Source organism: Rhipicephalus microplus, unplaced genomic scaffold (assembly GCF_043290135.1).
Source record: "Rhipicephalus microplus isolate Deutch F79 unplaced genomic scaffold, USDA_Rmic scaffold_338, whole genome shotgun sequence".
Lineage (NCBI taxonomy): Eukaryota > Metazoa > Arthropoda > Arachnida > Ixodida > Ixodidae > Rhipicephalus > Rhipicephalus microplus.
This window is the reverse complement of record NW_027464906.1, coordinates 20001-37500: the sequence shown is the minus strand read 5'-3', so window position 1 is coordinate 37500 and position 17500 is coordinate 20001. Positions and strand designations below refer to the sequence as shown.

General features: G+C 62.9%; 1 long non-coding RNA gene and 3 other non-coding genes across 4 annotated transcripts in view; 1 reads left to right on the top strand and 3 right to left on the bottom strand.

The window, feature by feature from the left end:
* LOC142793834 (large subunit ribosomal RNA) overlaps positions 1-81 on the bottom strand; it is a 3950-nt gene extending 3869 nt beyond the window's left edge. Inside the window, exon 1 of the ribosomal RNA XR_012891861.1 lies at positions 1-81. This exon is cut by the window's left edge and continues 3869 nt beyond it. This is a non-coding gene — a ribosomal RNA (large subunit ribosomal RNA).
* LOC142793824 (uncharacterized) overlaps positions 1-17500 on the top strand; it is a 77337-nt gene that overhangs the window by 56805 nt on the left and 3032 nt on the right. The window lies entirely within an intron of this gene.
* LOC142793831 (5.8S ribosomal RNA) lies at positions 1236-1388 on the bottom strand. Its single transcript, XR_012891858.1, has one exon. It is a non-coding gene; the product is annotated as a 5.8S ribosomal RNA (ribosomal RNA).
* Positions 3108-4922, bottom strand: LOC142793827 (small subunit ribosomal RNA). The gene has a single exon (XR_012891853.1). It is a non-coding gene; the product is annotated as a small subunit ribosomal RNA (ribosomal RNA).

Here is a 17500-nt window from a genome sequence, read left to right as displayed (position 1 = left end):
CGGGGAATCCCTGTTGGTTTCTTTTCCTCCGCTTAGTGATATGCTTAAATTCAGCGGGTTGTCTCGCCTGATCTGAGGTCGACAGCGGATACATTCGCTTCCATCAACTTCCTGCACGACCGCGTGCGCTCGCCCTACCAAGTGCGCCCGCAACCCTGTACAGGGCCACTTCTTCACAAGGCTGGCAATCGGCTTCCCCGCTGCACGCGTGCGGCGCACAACCGGTGTGACGTGGAAGTGACGGGACACGTTCGTAAACCCATCGCGAACCGAGTACGACGCCCTACCAAGTGCGCCCGCAACCCTGTACAGGGTCACATCTTCACAAGGCTGGCAAGCGGCATTCCGCTGCGCGCGTGCGTCGTCCGAGCAGTTGCGTGATAAACGACCGTGTCGAAAGCCCAAACACCGCCGAGGCCAGTCGCCGCCGCCGCAAGGGCAGCCACGCAGCCTGGCGAGAGGCATCGTCTCGTGTAGCGTCGCCCCCGCCCCAACTGGAGTGGCCCAGTTTTTTGAACGGGACGGGAACTGCGAAGCACTTAGACCGACGGCGGACTACGACGAGAACGCCTTAAGCTTCGCCAACGTTTCGCCAACTCGTGCGGGAGACTTTTTCCGCTTCGCGGCAAGTCGTCGCGCCGTGCTCTCCGCATCAACCGCGTACGCAGCGAACCGCAAACGTCGGGCGCAGCCTCCTCACCTCCCTGCGCTTTGCGCGCGAACGTTCCCTGTTCGCGCGGCAAAGCCTGGAGGAGGCACGGCCCCGCAGCGTGTTCGAGCGCCCGGTCTACGGGACACCCTGCTTACTTCGAGGGCAACAAGCGCAACGCAAGGCTGCGATCTCGCGCACTTTGCGCACGGCTGGAGAAGCTTTGCTGGCCGGCTTTCGCTCCTCGTGTTTACCGTGCGTTAAAGTTGCGCGTCCGTGGCTCTCGCAGCTCTTGCGCGCCCGGTCGCAGAGAGGAGTACGCAACCTCGACCGCACTTTCCCTGCAGGCTTCCTTCCGACTCGAAGTCCTGCGGCGGTCTCAACGAGGTGCCACATCCTCAATGCAGTCGGTCGCCCCCGTTTCGGTTGGGCTCTGGCACGACGGTCGCCACCGTCTCGCCCTTGAGTGGCCGCTGTTGGCGCTCGCTGTGAGGTGTTCAGCGTGCTGTCCGTGTTGCCGACGCGGTCAAAACGAGTCGACGGCTCACGTTCCCTTGTGCGCCGAAGGCTCTCTTGATATGTGATCCGACCCTCAGACAGACGAAGCCAAGGGAAGACCCAAGGCCGCAATGTGCGTTCAAAGAATCAGTGCTCAGTGTGTCCTGCAATTCACACCAAGTCTCGCAGCTGGCTGCGTTCTTCATCGACCCGAGAACCGAGTGATCCACCGCTTAGAGTCGTGAAAAAGTGTTTGTTCAATTCCGTACAGTCAAAACCAAACGTTTCTGGCACTCGGCCAAACAGTGGCCAAGAAGGGCGCTTTTCAGCGCACGCTTGGACTCCAAAACTCTGCCGCGCCTTTTTCGGCTGCCGCAAATCGAGCAAACGGTGTGTTTCGGACGGCGTTTCGCTTTCGCTACTTGCGAGTGCTTTCGTGGTCCACCCCTCTATAAATACTCGGGAGGCGTCGAAGCCGGTTCTCCAAGCCGGACCCGTAGGTATCGTTGTGTGCTCGCTCTCATTGGCCCGCCTAACCAGAAAATGCCTGCGGTACACCCATTTGGATAAGAGTGCACGCAGATGCGGGCCTCGACGGCTACACATTTCCTCGGGCGGCCGCCTCCCGGCCTCCGTGGAGCGCGGGATGCACGGTCCCATCGACAAGCCTCTCCCGTTTTTACCGTGGCGTCGCGGTTCACCACGGCAGGCGGGTCGGTCTCCTCCGCATAAAAAGGGGGACCCCCGCTTTTTGTTCCACGAAATCGCACAAGCTTTTTTCGCATCCACGGTTTGCCACCGCACACCAAAATGCCGATCCGGCTGCCTACTTTAGCCAACAGGTGGAGCCAGGCGCGCCGTACTTGCGCGGCACTTCCCACGTCCACCGAAGTCGGTGCCAAGGACCACTTTCGGCGCCGGAGCCGCGTACGAGCCTACTCGAGGCGGAAGAACGAAGCCAGCAAGGGCCTGGCCGCAAGTGCGTTCAATTGTCGGGACGTCCAAGTCCCTCGTTCTTCCGTGCTTCCTCTTTCGGCAAGTCGTTGCGGCACCTTCCCAAAGCGCGCAGACCCGCTAATCGCGACGAGCGCGACGTGGCCGTGCCGCCTTTCCCTCGGCAGCAAGCAAAACGCCTGGCAACGTCGACGCTCCCCTAACCGCGATCTCGCACCGTGTTTCGTGTGGCGAATTCAAAAGCCGGCCGGCGCTGCTGCAACCATTACGGTCGGTACGCATACGCCGCGGAGGGCGGGACGGTCATCGGAGCGTGCGGTTCCTCCATCGAGTACTGCGCACCTCGGCCGTCGCATCGCCGTGCCATGACCGGCCGCGCGTCAACGCGAACCGGTGCCAGCGAGATCCCTCGCCTGCAAGAACCGACCGGCAGCCTCCGTCACCCGAGGACGCGGAGGCGCTTGCCGCGGACGGCGGGACGGTATGCACTGGTGCACAGCGGACCCGTCACATCGCCAGTTCCTTGACCGACCGCCGACGCTTGTGCCGTTCCTCTCGTACTTGGCAGTCGCCGCGCGATTGTCGGGTCTCGTTCTTGCACGCTCGAACGGTCGGGAGGGCACTCGGCTGGCGTTTCGGGAACGCGCAGCCTCGCCTTCTACCGACGTAACCACGACTCGCCGTTCGCGCTCCGCCGCTCCTGTTTACAGTACTAGGCGGTCCCGCAGCGGTCGGGTCGCGCATTTCGAGCGCTTCGAGCCACGGTGCAGTGGCGGGTCGAAAGCCGACCTATGAGTGCGTTGCGCCGTTTGTACCCGCGTCCGCCACCTGGCCGACCGTCCAAGGTCGCGGTGTTGGCGTCCGCTGGGCGCAACAATTTGTCACGGGGTGCCGCTCCACATTCAGGCAGCCCCGTGGGGAAAAGCCGACCCCGCGTCCAAACGGGGTCAGCGGCAGAAAGTGTCGGGCGCAGACGCAGCTGAGGCGCTCACCCTTCACAATCCGTTAATGATCCTTCCGCAGGTTCACCTACGGAAACCTTGTTACGACTTTTACTTCCTCTAAATGATCAAGTTTGGTCATCTTTCCAACAGACCGGCGCAACCGAAAGGCCGCGCCGGACATCGGTCCGAAGACCTCACTAAATCATTCAATCGGTAGTAGCGACGGGCGGTGTGTACAAAGGGCAGGGACGTAATCAACGCGAGCTTATGACTCGCGCTTACTGGGAATTCCTCGTTCAAGGGGAACAATTGCAAGCCCCTATCCCAATCACGAAAGAAGTTCCACGGGTTACCCAGTCTTTTCAGACAGGGATAAAGACACGCTGCTTCCTTCAGTGTAGCGCGCGTGCGGCCCCGGACATCTAAGGGCATCACAGACCTGTTATTGCTCTGTTTCGTGCGGCTAGGAGCCGCTTGTCCCTCTAAGAAGGTTGTAAGGTGCTGGGAACCCCGCACCTATTTAATAGGCTAGAGTCTCGTTCGTTATCGGAATTAACCAGACAAATCGCTCCACCAACTAAGAACGGCCATGCACCACCATCCACCGAATCAAGAAAGAGCTCTCAATCTGTCAATCCTCCCAGTGTCCGGGCCGGGTAAGTTTTCCCGTGTTGAGTCAAATTAAGCCGCAGGCTCCACTCCTGGTGGTGCCCTTCCGTCAATTCCTTTAAGTTTCAGCTTTGCAACCATACTTCCCCCGGAACCCAAATACTTTGGTTTCCCGGAAGCTGCCCGCCGAGTCATTTGAGTAACTCAGGCGGATCGCTGGTTGGCATCGTTTATGGTCAGAACTAGGGCGGTATCTGATCGCCTTCGAACCTCTGACTTTCGTTCTTGATCAATGAAAACATTCTTGGCAAATGCTTTCGCAGTAGTTCGTCTTGCGACGGTCCAAGAATTTCACCTCTAGCGCCGCAATACGAATGCCCCCGTCCGTCCCTCTTAATCATTACCTCGTATTCCAAAAACCAACAGAACAGAAACGAGGTCTTGTTCTATTATTCCATGCAAGTTTATTCAGGCGACTCGCCTGCGTTGAGCACTCTAATTTTTTCAAAGTAAAAGCACCGGCCATCTCGAGGCACACAATGAAGTGCACCAAGAAAGAACCGGCATGATGTTCAGTCCGAGCCGTCGCATCGGGTAGATGCACTACTCGTCTGGAACTGAGATCCAACTACGAGCTTTTTAACCGCAGCAGCTTTAGTATACGCTATTGGAGCTGGAATTACCGCGGCTGCTGGCACCAGACTTGCCCTCCAATTGATCCTCGTTAAAGGATTTAGAGTGTACTCATTTCAATTACGGGGCCTCAAAAGAGTCCCGTATTGTTATTTTTCGTCACTACCTCCCCGTGCCGGGAGTGGGTAATTTGCGCGCCTGCTGCCTTCCTTGGATGTGGTAGCCGTTTCTCAGGCTCCCTCTCCGGAATCGAACCCTGATTCTCCGTTACCCGTAACAACCATGGTAAGCAAGTAACCTACCATCGAAAGTTGATAAGGCAGACACTTGAAAGAAACGTCGCCGGCTCGTGGCCATGCGATCAGCACAAAGTTATCCAGAGTCACCACACAATACGGGCCGAAACCCGATCGATCTTGGTCTAATAAAAGCACCCGTTACCCAAAGGGCTCCAGGCTCACTGCATGTATTAGCTCTAGAATTGCCACAGTTATCCAAGTAGGAAGAAACGATCTAAGGAACCATAACTGATTTAATGAGCCATTCGCGGTTTCGCCTTATTTCGGCATGTACTTAGACATGCATGGCTTAATCTTTGAGACAAGCATATGATTACTGGCAGGATCAACCAGGTAATCGTTCGACTGCGCGTCCGTCCTCGCCTTCGGCGGGCCGGACGCAGTCTGTGTGCGGCGGAGGCCACCTTCAGGCGCCCCAACACTCTTATTTTGCACTCCGAGATGACGGCGTTCGAGCTCGCTACGGCACAACCTTCCCGAAAGACGAGTGGGAGCCGTGCGGCAAGAAGCACGTTCATGCTCGCTCTTTTTCGTTGCATCGACTCGGTCGCGCCGTGCGGGTTGCCCAAGCCCGCTGCACTGTCGGTGGACCGGCCGGAACTAGCAACGGAGCCGAGACTGCAAAGCCGCCAGACGACGGGTCACGCCCGCGTCTTCGGCGCTTTCGCATCTGAATCGCCCGAGGACGACACGGAACACACCTCGATATCGTGGTAAAACGGCACCGTCCGACAACCAGCCCCTAACGCATCAAGCGGATGAGGCTGCAGACGACTGCCGTGGATTCCCCTGGAGCAGACCCGAGGACACGCTTGACGAGGCCGAAGCCCGCCGCATATCAGACACCCGGTCGCTTTCGCGTACGCCGCTCACGAGAACCCCCACATAATAGCAGCGATAAGTACCCAGACCTCCTTGGGCACTAATACGAGCGTACTCGAGAAAATTTCACCGCGGGTGTGCCCCGAAACGTGTGGCACGTTGAGCGTGCCACAAGTCTACGTCGCTCTCAAACCCGCCGAGGTCGTAGAATTTGCGACCCTACTCACGAAATTCCCACCGAGGATACGGCCGCAAACGTACCGCACCTTGGGTAGGCCACGAGTTTGTGCAACACTACGCTGACGGCACAGCACCGAGGTCGTGCGCGCACGCACGGGAAAATTCCGCCGCGGTTTCTGCCGAAAACGTGAGGCACCACGACTCTCCGCAAGTTCGCGTCGACTGCGAAAGACCGAAGTCGTGAACGACGTGTCCGCTACTCGCCGCCGACACGCTGGACACCAAACGTACAACGACTCGACGGCGTCGTAGAGGCCCACGACGCGGTTTTCCTTAACGACGTCTCGGCGTGGCACCGACAGGTTAGAACGGCCGACCAACGTTCCCTGTCCGCCGTTCGGCTCAGTCGAAGGGCTCGGCGACTTCGGCAACGCTGCGAAGCCGCACGGTGACGCACGCCATGTCCCCATTTTTTTTTTTTTCTTTCTGCGTCTGCCGGGGTGCCCCTATAATAGCAGCGATAAGCACCCAGACCGCCGTGGGTCGCTCGCCCCGGCTGACGTGGTTTTTCGTACTCCTGCGGCGGTCGCCGTCAAGCACGTCCAAATACGCTACTTTCGTGGGCGCATTCACGCTCTTTCGCTTCGCCGGAGTGCCAGCACTCACTCTGCCAAAAACGGCGAACATCCGAGCGGCGGTTCCCACTTTTGCGTCGGCGTCGCAAACCCCGCCCCGGCAGACGAGGTTTGCCGTACTCGTGCGACGGTGGCCGGCGGGCACGTCGAAAGACGCCGATATCGTGCGCGAATTGGCGCACCTTGGCTTCACCGGAGTGCCGCCACTGACTCCTCCAAAAACGGCGAAGATCCGAGCGGCGCTTCCCACTTTCGCATCGGCGTCCCGAACTCCGCCCCGGCTGACGCGGTTTACCGTACTCGTGCGACGGTCGCCGGCGAGCACGTGGAAAGACGCCGATATCGTGCCCGAATCGGCTCCGTTCGGCTTCGCCGGAGTGCCAGCACTGGCTCGGCGAAAGACGACGAACATCCGAGCGACGGTTCTCACTATTGCGTACGCGTCGCAAACCCCGCCCCGGCAGACGCACTTTGCCGTACTCGTGCGACGGTCGCCGGCGAGCACGTAGAAAGACGCCGATATCGTGCCGGAATCGGCCCCGTTTGGCTTCGCCGGAGTGCCAGCACTCACTCGGCCACAAACGGCGAACATCCGAGCGGCGGTTCCCACTTAGCCGTCGGCGTCCCGAACTCCGCCCCGGCAGACGCGGTTGCCGAGCTCGTGCGACTAGCGACCGCGAAGCCGTCTCGCGACGCCGCTTTCGTGCGCGGCTCCCACTGCGACCTGGGTCACCCGAGGTCGACGAGCAAGAAAGAATGTCGAAAAAAAATTTTTTTTTTTTTTGCGTCTGCCGGGGTGCCCCTATAATAGCAGCGATAAGCACCCAGACCGCCATGGGTCGCTCGCCCCGGCTGACGTGGTTTTTCGTTTTCCTGCGGTGGTCGTCGTCAAGCACGTCCAAACACGCCACTTTCGTGGGCGCATTCGCGCTCTTTCGCTTCGCCGGAGTGCCAGCACTCACTCTGCCAAAAACGGCGAACATCCTAGTGGCGGTTCCCACTTTTGCGTCGGCGTCGCCAACCCCGCCCCGGCATACGCGGTTTGCCGTACTCGTGCGGCGGTGGCCGGCGGGCACGTCGAAAGACACCGATATCGTGCGCGAGTCGATGCTTCTTGGTCTCGCAGGAGGGCCGCCACTCACTCCTGCAAAAACGGCGAAGATCCGAGCGGCGCTTCCCACTTTTTCGTCGGCATCGCAAACCTCGCCCCGGCAGACGCGCTTTGCCGTACTCGTGCGACGGTCGCCGGCGAGCACGTCGAAATACGCCGATATCGTGCCCGAATCGGCCCCGTTTCGCTTCGCCGGAGTGCCAGCACTCACTCGGCCAAAAACGGCGAACATCCGAGCAGCGGTACCCACTTAGCCGTCGGCATCCCGAACTCCGCGCCGGCTGACGCGGTTGCCGAGCTCGTGCGACTAGCGACCGCGAACGCGTCTCGCGACGCCGCTTTCGTGCGCGGCTCCCATTGCGACCTGGGTTACCCGAGCTCGACCAGCAAAAAAGAAGGTCGAAAAAAAATTTTTTTTTTCTGCGTCTGCCGGGGTGCCCCTATAATAGCAGCGATAAGCACCCAGACCGCCGTGGGTCGCTCGCCCCGGCTGACGTGGTTTTTCGTACTCCTGCAGCGGTCGCCGTCAAGCACGTCCAAATACGCCACTTTCGTGGGCGCTTTCGCGCTCTTTCGCGTCGCCGGTGTGCCAGCACTCACTCTGCCAAAAACGGCGAACATCCTAGTGGCGGTTCCCACTTTTGCGTCGGCGTCGCCAACCCCGCCCCGGCATACGCGGTTTGCCGTACTCGTGCGGCGGTGGCCGGCGGGCACGTCGAAAGACACCGATATCGTGCGCGAGTCGATGCTTCTTGGTCTCGCAGGAGGGCCGCCACTCACTCCTGCAAAAACGGCGAAGATCCGAGCGGCGCTTCCCACTTTTTCGTCGGCATCGCAAACCTCGCCCCGGCAGACGCGCTTTGCCGTACTCGTGCGACGGTCGCCGGCGAGCACGTCTAAATACGCCGATATCGTGCCCGAATCGGCCCCGTTTCGCTTCGCCGGAGTGCCAGCACTCACTCGGCCAAAAACGGCGAACATCCGAGCAGCGGTACCCACTTAGCCGTCGGCATCCCGAACTCCGCGCCGGCTGACGCGGTTGCCGAGCTCGTGCGACTAGCGACCGCGAACGCGTCTCGCGACGCCGCTTTCGTGCGCGGCTCCCATTGCGACCTGGGTTACCCGAGCTCGACCAGCAAAAAAGAAGGTCGAAAAAAAATTTTTTTTTTCTGCGTCTGCCGGGGTGCCCCTATAATAGCAGCGATAAGCACCCAGACCGCCGTGGGTCGCTCGCCCCGGCTGACGTGGTTTTTCGTACTCCTGCAGCGGTCGCCGTCAAGCACGTCCAAATACGCCACTTTCGTGGGCGCTTTCGCGCTCTTTCGCGTCGCCGGTGTGCCAGCACTCACTCTGCCAAAAACGGCCAACATCCGAGCGGCGGTTCCCACTTTTGCGTCGGCGTCGTAAACCCCGCCCCGGCAGACGCGGTTTGCCCTACTCGTTCGACGGTCGCCGGCGAGCGCGTCGAAAGACGCCGATATCGTGCGCTAATTGGCGCTCCTTGGCTTCTCCGGAGTGCCGCCACTCACTCCTCCAAAAACGGCGAAGATCCGAGCGGCGTTCTCCACTTTCGCATCGGCGTCCCGAACTCCGCCCGGGCTGACGCGGTTTACCGTACTCGTGCGACGGTCGCCGCCGGGCACGTCGAAAGACGCCGATATCGTGCCGTAATCGGCCCCGTTTGGCTTCGCCCGAGTGCCAGCACTCACTCGGCCAAAAACGGCGAACATCCGAGCAGCGTTTCCCACTTTCGCATCGGCGTCCCGAAGCCCGCCCCGGCAGACGCGGTTTGCCCTACTCGAGCGACGGTCGCCGGCGATCACGTCGAAAGGCGCCGAATTCGTGCACGAATCGATGCTTCTTGGTCTCGCAGGAGGGCCGCCACTCACTCCTGCAAAAACGGCGAAGATCCGAGTTGCGCTTCCCACTTTTTCGTCGGCGTCCCGAACTACGCCCCGGCTGACGCGGTTTACCGTACTCGTGCGACGGTCGCCGGCGGGCACTTCAAAATACGCCGATTTCGTGGGCGCATTCACGCTGTTTCGCTTCCCCGGAGTGCCAACACTCACTCTGCCGAAAGCGGCGATCATCCGAGCGGCGGTTCCCACTTTTGCGTCGGCTTCGCAAACGGCGCCCCGGCAGACGCGCTCGTGCGACGTACTCGTGCGACGGTCGCCGGCGAGCACGTCGAAAGACGCCGATATCGTGCTCGAATCGACCCCGTTTCGCTTCGCCGGAGTGCTGCCAGTCACGGCGCAGAAAACGGCGAACAAGTGTTTTTTTTTTTTTTCCTAGAATTTGTGTTATAGAAGGCACATTTGATATCGGACGATAATTTTCAACTTTATCACGCGCACCGATTTTCGTGTAGAGGTTTGCAAGTTTATGGGAATTTCTCCACTTGGAATAATGCGATTTAGTAGTACTACGAGAACTTCATGGATGTACTCAAGGGTACGGGGCAAGTCAGTTACGTCAACACCTGCAGATTTTTTACACTTCAAACTGAAAATTGTTGGTTGTGAGTCCTCGTGTGATATTAAAGGCCGATTCGCTAACACATAGAACAAAGAAAGAAAGGAAGAAAAAACGCCCGCGCTCGCTCAAGAAACCTGGGTTCGCAACAAGTGGCAACAACAAGCAACCGAGCGAGTGCGCCAAAACCCGTGGCGGCCGAACAAACGCGAAGTCCCAACCGCGTCAGCCGGGGCGGCACGGGACAGGAAAAATCACTTCAGCCGGGGCGGCGGGGCACCGAATAAACCTCGTCACCTCGTCGCAGGATAAAAGAGGAAACAAAAAGTCTAAACAGCGTCTGCTGGAGCGAATGCGTAATAAAACAACAACAACAACAAAAAAAAAACACCCGCGCTCAAGAAGTCTGCAATCCTCACAAAAGGCGACTGTGACCGAGCAGCGTCAGCCGGGGCCGTGCGGAAACGGAAAAACCGCGACTACCGGGGCGTCGAGGCACCGAAAAATCCTCTTCAGCCGCGGCGAAAAAAAAAACAAAAAGAAAGACGGAGGGGGGGGGGGAACCACGTCTGCCGGGGCGAAGGAAAAAAAAAAACGCGTCTGCCGGGGCGAGCCCGGGTGCGGCACCACCGGGAAAACTGTGGCAAACAGACATGGCGATCGAGTGAGTGGGCCGCCAGCCAGGCTCAGCCAAAAAGTGCAAAGTCCGAACTGCGTCAGCCGGGGCGGCAAAAACCGCGTCAGCCGGGGCGGCGCAAAAAACCGCGTCTGCCGGGGCGGCACGAAACCGCGTCAGCCGGGGCGGGGCGAAAACTGCGTCAGCCGGGGCGAAAAGAAAAAAAAAAAACGCGTCTGCCGGGGCAAGCCCGGGTGCGGCACCACCGGGAAAACTGTGGCAAACAGACATGGCGATCGAGTGAGTGGGCCGCCAGCCAGGCACAGCCGAAAAGTGCAAAGTCCGAACCGTGTCAGCCGGGGCGACGCAAAAACCGCGTCAGCCGGGGCGGCGCGAAAACCGCGTCAGCCGGGGCGGCACGAAACCGCGTCAGCCGGGGCGGCGCGAAAACTGCGTCAGCCGGGGCGGCGCGAAAACCTCGTCAGCCGGGGCGAGCGAAAAGGGGGGGGGGGGGGAACCACGTCTGCCGGGGCGAAAGAAAAAAAAAACGCGTCTGCCGGGGCGAGCCCGGGTGCGGCACCACCGGGAAGACTGTGGCAAACAGACATGGCGATCGAGTGAGTGGGCCGCCAGCCAGGCTCAGCCCAAAAAGTGCCAAGTCCGAACTGCGTCAGCCGGGGCGGCAAAAACCGCGTCAGCCGGGGCGGCGCGAAAACCGCGTCTGCCGGGGCGGCGCGAAAACTGCGTCAGCCGGGGCGAGCCCGGGTGCGGCACCACCGGGAAAACTGTGGCTAACAGACATGGCGATCGAGTGAGTGGGCCACAAGCCAGGCTCAGCCAAAAAGTGCCAAGTCCGAACTGCGTCAGCCGGGGCGGCAAAAACCGCGTCAGCCGGGGCGGCGCAAAAAAACCGCGTCTGCCGGGGCGGCACGAAACCGCGTCAGCCGGGGCGGCGCGAAAACTGCGTCAGCCGGGGCGAAAGAAAAAAAAAAACGCGTCTGCCGGGGCGAGCCCGGGTGCGGCACCACCGGGAAAACTGTGGCAAACAGACATGGCGATCGAGTGAGTGGGCCGCCAGCCAGGCACAGCCGAAAAGTGCTAAGTCCGAACTGCGTCTGCCGGGGCGGCACGAAACCGCGTCAGCCGGGGCGGCGCGAAAACCGCGTCTGCCGGGGCGGCACGAAACCGCGTCAGCCGGGGCGGCGCGAAAACTGCGTCAGCCGGGGCGAGCCCGGGTGCGGCACCACCGGGAAAACTGTGGCAAACAGACATGGCGATCGAGTGAGTGGGCCGCCAGCCAGGCACAGCCGAAAAGTGCTAAGTCCGAACTGCGTCTGCCGGGGCGGCACGAAACCGCGTCAGCCGGGGCGGCGCGAAAACCGCGTCTGCCGGGGCGGCACGAAACCGCGTCAGCCGGGGCGGCGCGAAAACTGCGTCAGCCGGGGCGAGCCCGGGTGCGGCACCACCGGGAAAACTGTGGCAAACAGACATGGCGATCGAGTGAGTGGGCCGCCAGCCAGGCACAGCCGAAAAGTTGCTAAGTCCGAACTGCGTCAGCCGGGGCGGCAAAAACCGCGTCAGCCGGGGCGGCGCAAAAAACCGCGTCTGCCGGGGCGGCACGAAACCGCGTCAGCCGGGGCGGCGCGAAAACTGCGTCAGCCGGGGCAAAAGAAAAAAAAAAACGCGTCTGCCGGGGCGAGCCCGGGTGCGGCACCACCGGGAAAACTGTGGCAAACAGACATGGCGATCGAGTGAGTGGGCCGCCAGCCAGGCACAGCCGAAAAGTGCTAAGTCCGAACTGCGTCTGCCGGGGCGGCACGAAACCGCGTCAGCCGGGGCGGCGCGAAAACCGCGTCTGCCGGGGCGGCACGAAACCGCGTCAGCCGGGGCGGCGCGAAAACTGCGTCAGCCGGGGCGAGCCCGGGTGCGGCACCACCGGGAAAACTGTGGCAAACAGACATGGCGATCGAGTGAGTGGGCCGCCAGCCAGGCACAGCCGAAAAGTGCTAAGTCCGAACTGCGTCTGCCGGGGCGGCACGAAACCGCGTCAGCCGGGGCGGCGCGAAAACCGCGTCTGCCGGGGCGGCACGAAACCGCGTCAGCCGGGGCGGCGCGAAAACTGCGTCAGCCGGGGCGAGCCCGGGTGCGGCACCACCGGGAAAACTGTGGCAAACAGACATGGCGATCGAGTGAGTGGGCCGCCAGCCAGGCACAGCCGAAAAGTGCAAAGTCCGAACCGTGTCAGCCGGGGCGACGCAAAAACCGCGTCAGCCGGGGCGGCGCGAAAACCGCGTCAGCCGGGGCGGCAGGAAACCGCGTCAGCCGGGGCGGCGCGAAAACTGCGTCAGCCGGGGCGGCGCGAAAACCTCGTCAGCCGGGGCGAGCGAAAAGGGGGGGGGGGGAACCACGTCTGCCGGGGCGAAAGAAAAAAAAAACGCGTCTGCCGGGGCGAGCCCGGGTGCGGCACCACCGGGAAGACTGTGGCAAACAGACATGGCGATCGAGTGAGTGGGCCGCCAGCCAGGCTCAGCCCAAAAAGTGCCAAGTCCGAACTGCGTCAGCCGGGGCGGCAAAAACCGCGTCAGCCGGGGCGGCGCGAAAACCGCGTCTGCCGGGGCGGCGCGAAAACTGCGTCAGCCGGGGCGAGCCCGGGTGCGGCACCACCGGGAAAACTGTGGCTAACAGACATGGCGATCGAGTGAGTGGGCCACCAGCCAGGCTCAGCCAAAAAGTGCCAAGTCCGAACTGCGTCAGCCGGGGCGGCAAAAACCGCGTCAGCCGGGGCGGCGCAAAAAAACCGCGTCTGCCGGGGCGGCACGAAACCGCGTCAGCCGGGGCGGCGCGAAAACTGCGTCAGCCGGGGCGAAAGAAAAAAAAAACGCGTCTGCCGGGGCGAGCCCGGGTGCGGCACCACCGGGAAAACTGTGGCAAACAGACATGGCGATCGAGTGAGTGGGCCGCCAGCCAGGCACAGCCGAAAAGTGCTAAGTCCGAACTGCGTCTGCCGGGGCGGCACGAAACCGCGTCAGCCGGGGCGGCGCGAAAACCGCGTCTGCCGGGGCGGCACGAAACCGCGTCAGCCGGGGCGGCGCGAAAACTGCGTCAGCCGGGGCGAGCCCGGGTGCGGCACCACCGGGAAAACTGTGGCAAACAGACATGGCGATCGAGTGAGTGGGCCGCCAGCCAGGCACAGCCGAAAAGTGCTAAGTCCGAACTGCGTCTGCCGGGGCGGCACGAAACCGCGTCAGCCGGGGCGGCGCGAAAACCGCGTCTGCCGGGGCGGCACGAAACCGCGTCAGCCGGGGCGGCGCGAAAACTGCGTCAGCCGGGGCGAGCCCGGGTGCGGCACCACCGGGAAAACTGTGGCAAACAGACATGGCGATCGAGTGAGTGGGCCGCCAGCCAGGCACAGCCGAAAAGTGCTAAGTCCGAACTGCGTCTGCCGGGGCGGCACGAAACCGCGTCAGCCGGGGCGGCGCGAAAACCGCGTCTGCCGGGGCGGCACGAAACCGCGTCAGCCGGGGCGGCGCGAAAACTGCGTCAGCCGGGGCGAGCCCGGGTGCGGCACCACCGGGAAAACTGTGGCAAACAGACATGGCGATCGAGTGAGTGGGCCGCCAGCCAGGCACAGCCGAAAAGTGCTAAGTCCGAACTGCGTCAGCCGGGGCGGCAAAAACCGCGTCAGCCGGGGCGGCGCAAAAAACCGCGTCTGCCGGGGCGGCACGAAACCGCGTCAGCCGGGGCGGCGCGAAAACTGCGTCAGCCGGGGCAAAAGAAAAAAAAAAACGCGTCTGCCGGGGCGAGCCCGGGTGCGGCACCACCGGGAAAACTGTGGCAAACAGACATGGCGATCGAGTGAGTGGGCCGCCAGCCAGGCACAGCCGAAAAGTGCTAAGTCCGAACTGCGTCTGCCGGGGCGGCACGAAACCGCGTCAGCCGGGGCGGCGCGAAAACCGCGTCTGCCGGGGCGGCACGAAACCGCGTCAGCCGGGGCGGCGCGAAAACTGCGTCAGCCGGGGCGAGCCCGGGTGCGGCACCACCGGGAAAACTGTGGCAAACAGACATGGCGATCGAGTGAGTGGGCCGCCAGCCAGGCACAGCCGAAAAGTGCTAAGTCCGAACTGCGTCTGCCGGGGCGGCACGAAACCGCGTCAGCCGGGGCGGCGCGAAAACCGCGTCTGCCGGGGCGGCACGAAACCGCGTCAGCCGGGGCGGCGCGAAAACTGCGTCAGCCGGGGCGAGCCCGGGTGCGGCACCACCGGGAAAACTGTGGCAAACAGACATGGCGATCGAGTGAGTGGGCCGCCAGCCAGGCACAGCCGAAAAGTGCAAAGTCCGAACCGTGTCAGCCGGGGCGACGCAAAAACCGCGTCAGCCGGGGCGGCGCGAAAACCGCGTCAGCCGGGGCGGCACGAAACCGCGTCAGCCGGGGCGGCGCGAAAACTGCGTCAGCCGGGGCGGCGCGAAAACCTCGTCAGCCGGGGCGAGCGAAAAGGGGGGGGGGGGAACCACGTCTGCCGGGGCGAAAGAAAAAAAAAACGCGTCTGCCGGGGCGAGCCCGGGTGCGGCACCACCGGGAAGACTGTGGCAAACAGACATGGCGATCGAGTGAGTGGGCCGCCAGCCAGGCTCAGCCCAAAAAGTGCCAAGTCCGAACTGCGTCAGCCGGGGCGGCAAAAACCGCGTCAGCCGGGGCGGCGCGAAAACCGCGTCTGCCGGGGCGGCGCGAAAACTGCGTCAGCCGGGGCGAGCCCGGGTGCGGCACCACCGGGAAAACTGTGGCTAACAGACATGGCGATCGAGTGAGTGGGCCACCAGCCAGGCTCAGCCAAAAAGTGCCAAGTCCGAACTGCGTCAGCCGGGGCGGCAAAAACCGCGTCAGCCGGGGCGGCGCAAAAAAACCGCGTCTGCCGGGGCGGCACGAAACCGCGTCAGCCGGGGCGGCGCGAAAACTGCGTCAGCCGGGGCGAAAGAAAAAAAAAACGCGTCTGCCGGGGCGAGCCCGGGTGCGGCACCACCGGGAAAACTGTGGCAAACAGACATGGCGATCGAGTGAGTGGGCCGCCAGCCAGGCACAGCCGAAAAGTGCTAAGTCCGAACTGCGTCTGCCGGGGCGGCACGAAACCGCGTCAGCCGGGGCGGCGCGAAAACCGCGTCTGCCGGGGCGGCACGAAACCGCGTCAGCCGGGGCGGCGCGAAAACTGCGTCAGCCGGGGCGAGCCCGGGTGCGGCACCACCGGGAAAACTGTGGCAAACAGACATGGCGATCGAGTGAGTGGGCCGCCAGCCAGGCACAGCCGAAAAGTGCTAAGTCCGAACTGCGTCTGCCGGGGCGGCACGAAACCGCGTCAGCCGGGGCGGCGCGAAAACCGCGTCTGCCGGGGCGGCACGAAACCGCGTCAGCCGGGGCGGCGCGAAAACTGCGTCAGCCGGGGCGAGCCCGGGTGCGGCACCACCGGGAAAACTGTGGCAAACAGACATGGCGATCGAGTGAGTGGGCCGCCAGCCAGGCACAGCCGAAAAGTGCTAAGTCCGAACTGCGTCAGCCGGGGCGGCAAAAACCGCGTCAGCCGGGGCGGCGCAAAAAACCGCGTCTGCCGGGGCGGCACGAAACCGCGTCAGCCGGGGCGGCGCGAAAACTGCGTCAGCCGGGGCGAAAGAAAAAAAAAAACGCGTCTGCCGGGGCGAGCCCGGGTGCGGCACCACCGGGAAAACTGTGGCAAACAGACATGGCGATCGAGTGAGTGGGCCGCCAGCCAGGCACAGCCGAAAAGTGCTAAGTCCGAACTGCGTCTGCCGGGGCGGCACGAAACCGCGTCAGCCGGGGCGGCGCGAAAACCGCGTCTGCCGGGGCGGCACGAAACCGCGTCAGCCGGGGCGGCGCGAAAACTGCGTCAGCCGGGGCGAGCCCGGGTGCGGCACCACCGGGAAAACTGTGGCAAACAGACATGGCGATTGAGTGAGTGGGCCGCCAGCCAGGCACAGCCGAAAAGTGCTAAGTCCGAACTGCGTCTGCCGGGGCGGCACGAAACCGCGTCAGCCGGGGCGGCGCGAAAACCGCGTCTGCCGGGGCGGCACGAAACCGCGTCAGCCGGGGCGGCGCGAAAACTGCGTCAGCCGGGGCGAGCCCGGGTGCGGCACCACCGGGAAAACTGTGGCAAACAGACATGGCGATCGAGTGAGTGGGCCGCCAGCCAGGCACAGCCGAAAAGTGCTAAGTCCGAACTGCGTCTGCCGGGGCGGCACGAAACCGCGTCAGCCGGGGCGGCGCGAAAACCGCGTCTGCCGGGGCGGCACGAAACCGCGTCAGCCGGGGCGGCGCGAAAACTGCGTCAGCCGGGGCGAGCCCGGGTGCGGCACCACCGGGAAAACTGTGGCAAACAGACATGGCGATCGAGTGAGTGGGCCGCCAGCCAGGCACAGCCGAAAAGTGCTAAGTCCGAACTGCGTCTGCCGGGGCGGCACGAAACCGCGTCAGCCGGGGCGGCGCGAAAACCGCGTCTGCCGGGGCGGCACGAAACCGCGTCAGCCGGGGCGGCGCGAAAACTGCGTCAGCCGGGGCGAGCCCGGGTGCGGCACCACCGGGAAAACTGTGGCAAACAGACATGGCGATCGAGTGAGTGGGCCGCCAGCCAGGCACAGCCGAAAAGTGCTAAGTCCGAACTGCGTCTGCCGGGGCGGCACGAAACCGCGTCAGCCGGGGCGGCGCGAAAACCGCGTCTGCCGGGGCGGCACGAAACCGCGTCAGCCGGGGCGGCGCGAAAACTGCGTCAGCCGGGGCGAGCCCGGGTGCGGCACCACCGGGAAAACTGTGGCAAACAGACATGGCGATCGAGTGAGTGGGCCGCCAGCCAGGCACAGCCGAAAAGTGCCAAGTCCGAACTGCGTCAGCCGGGGCGGCAAAAGCTTGCGCTTAATCAAAAGAAAACAAACAAAAAAAGTTCGCGCTTAAGCCTGGCGGTGGAACCACCGGGGCAAACAGACCTGGCGATCGAGTGAGTGGGCCGCCAGCCGGGGTGAGCCAAAAAGTGCAAAGTCCGAACCGCGTCAGCCGGGGCGACGCAAAAACCGCGTC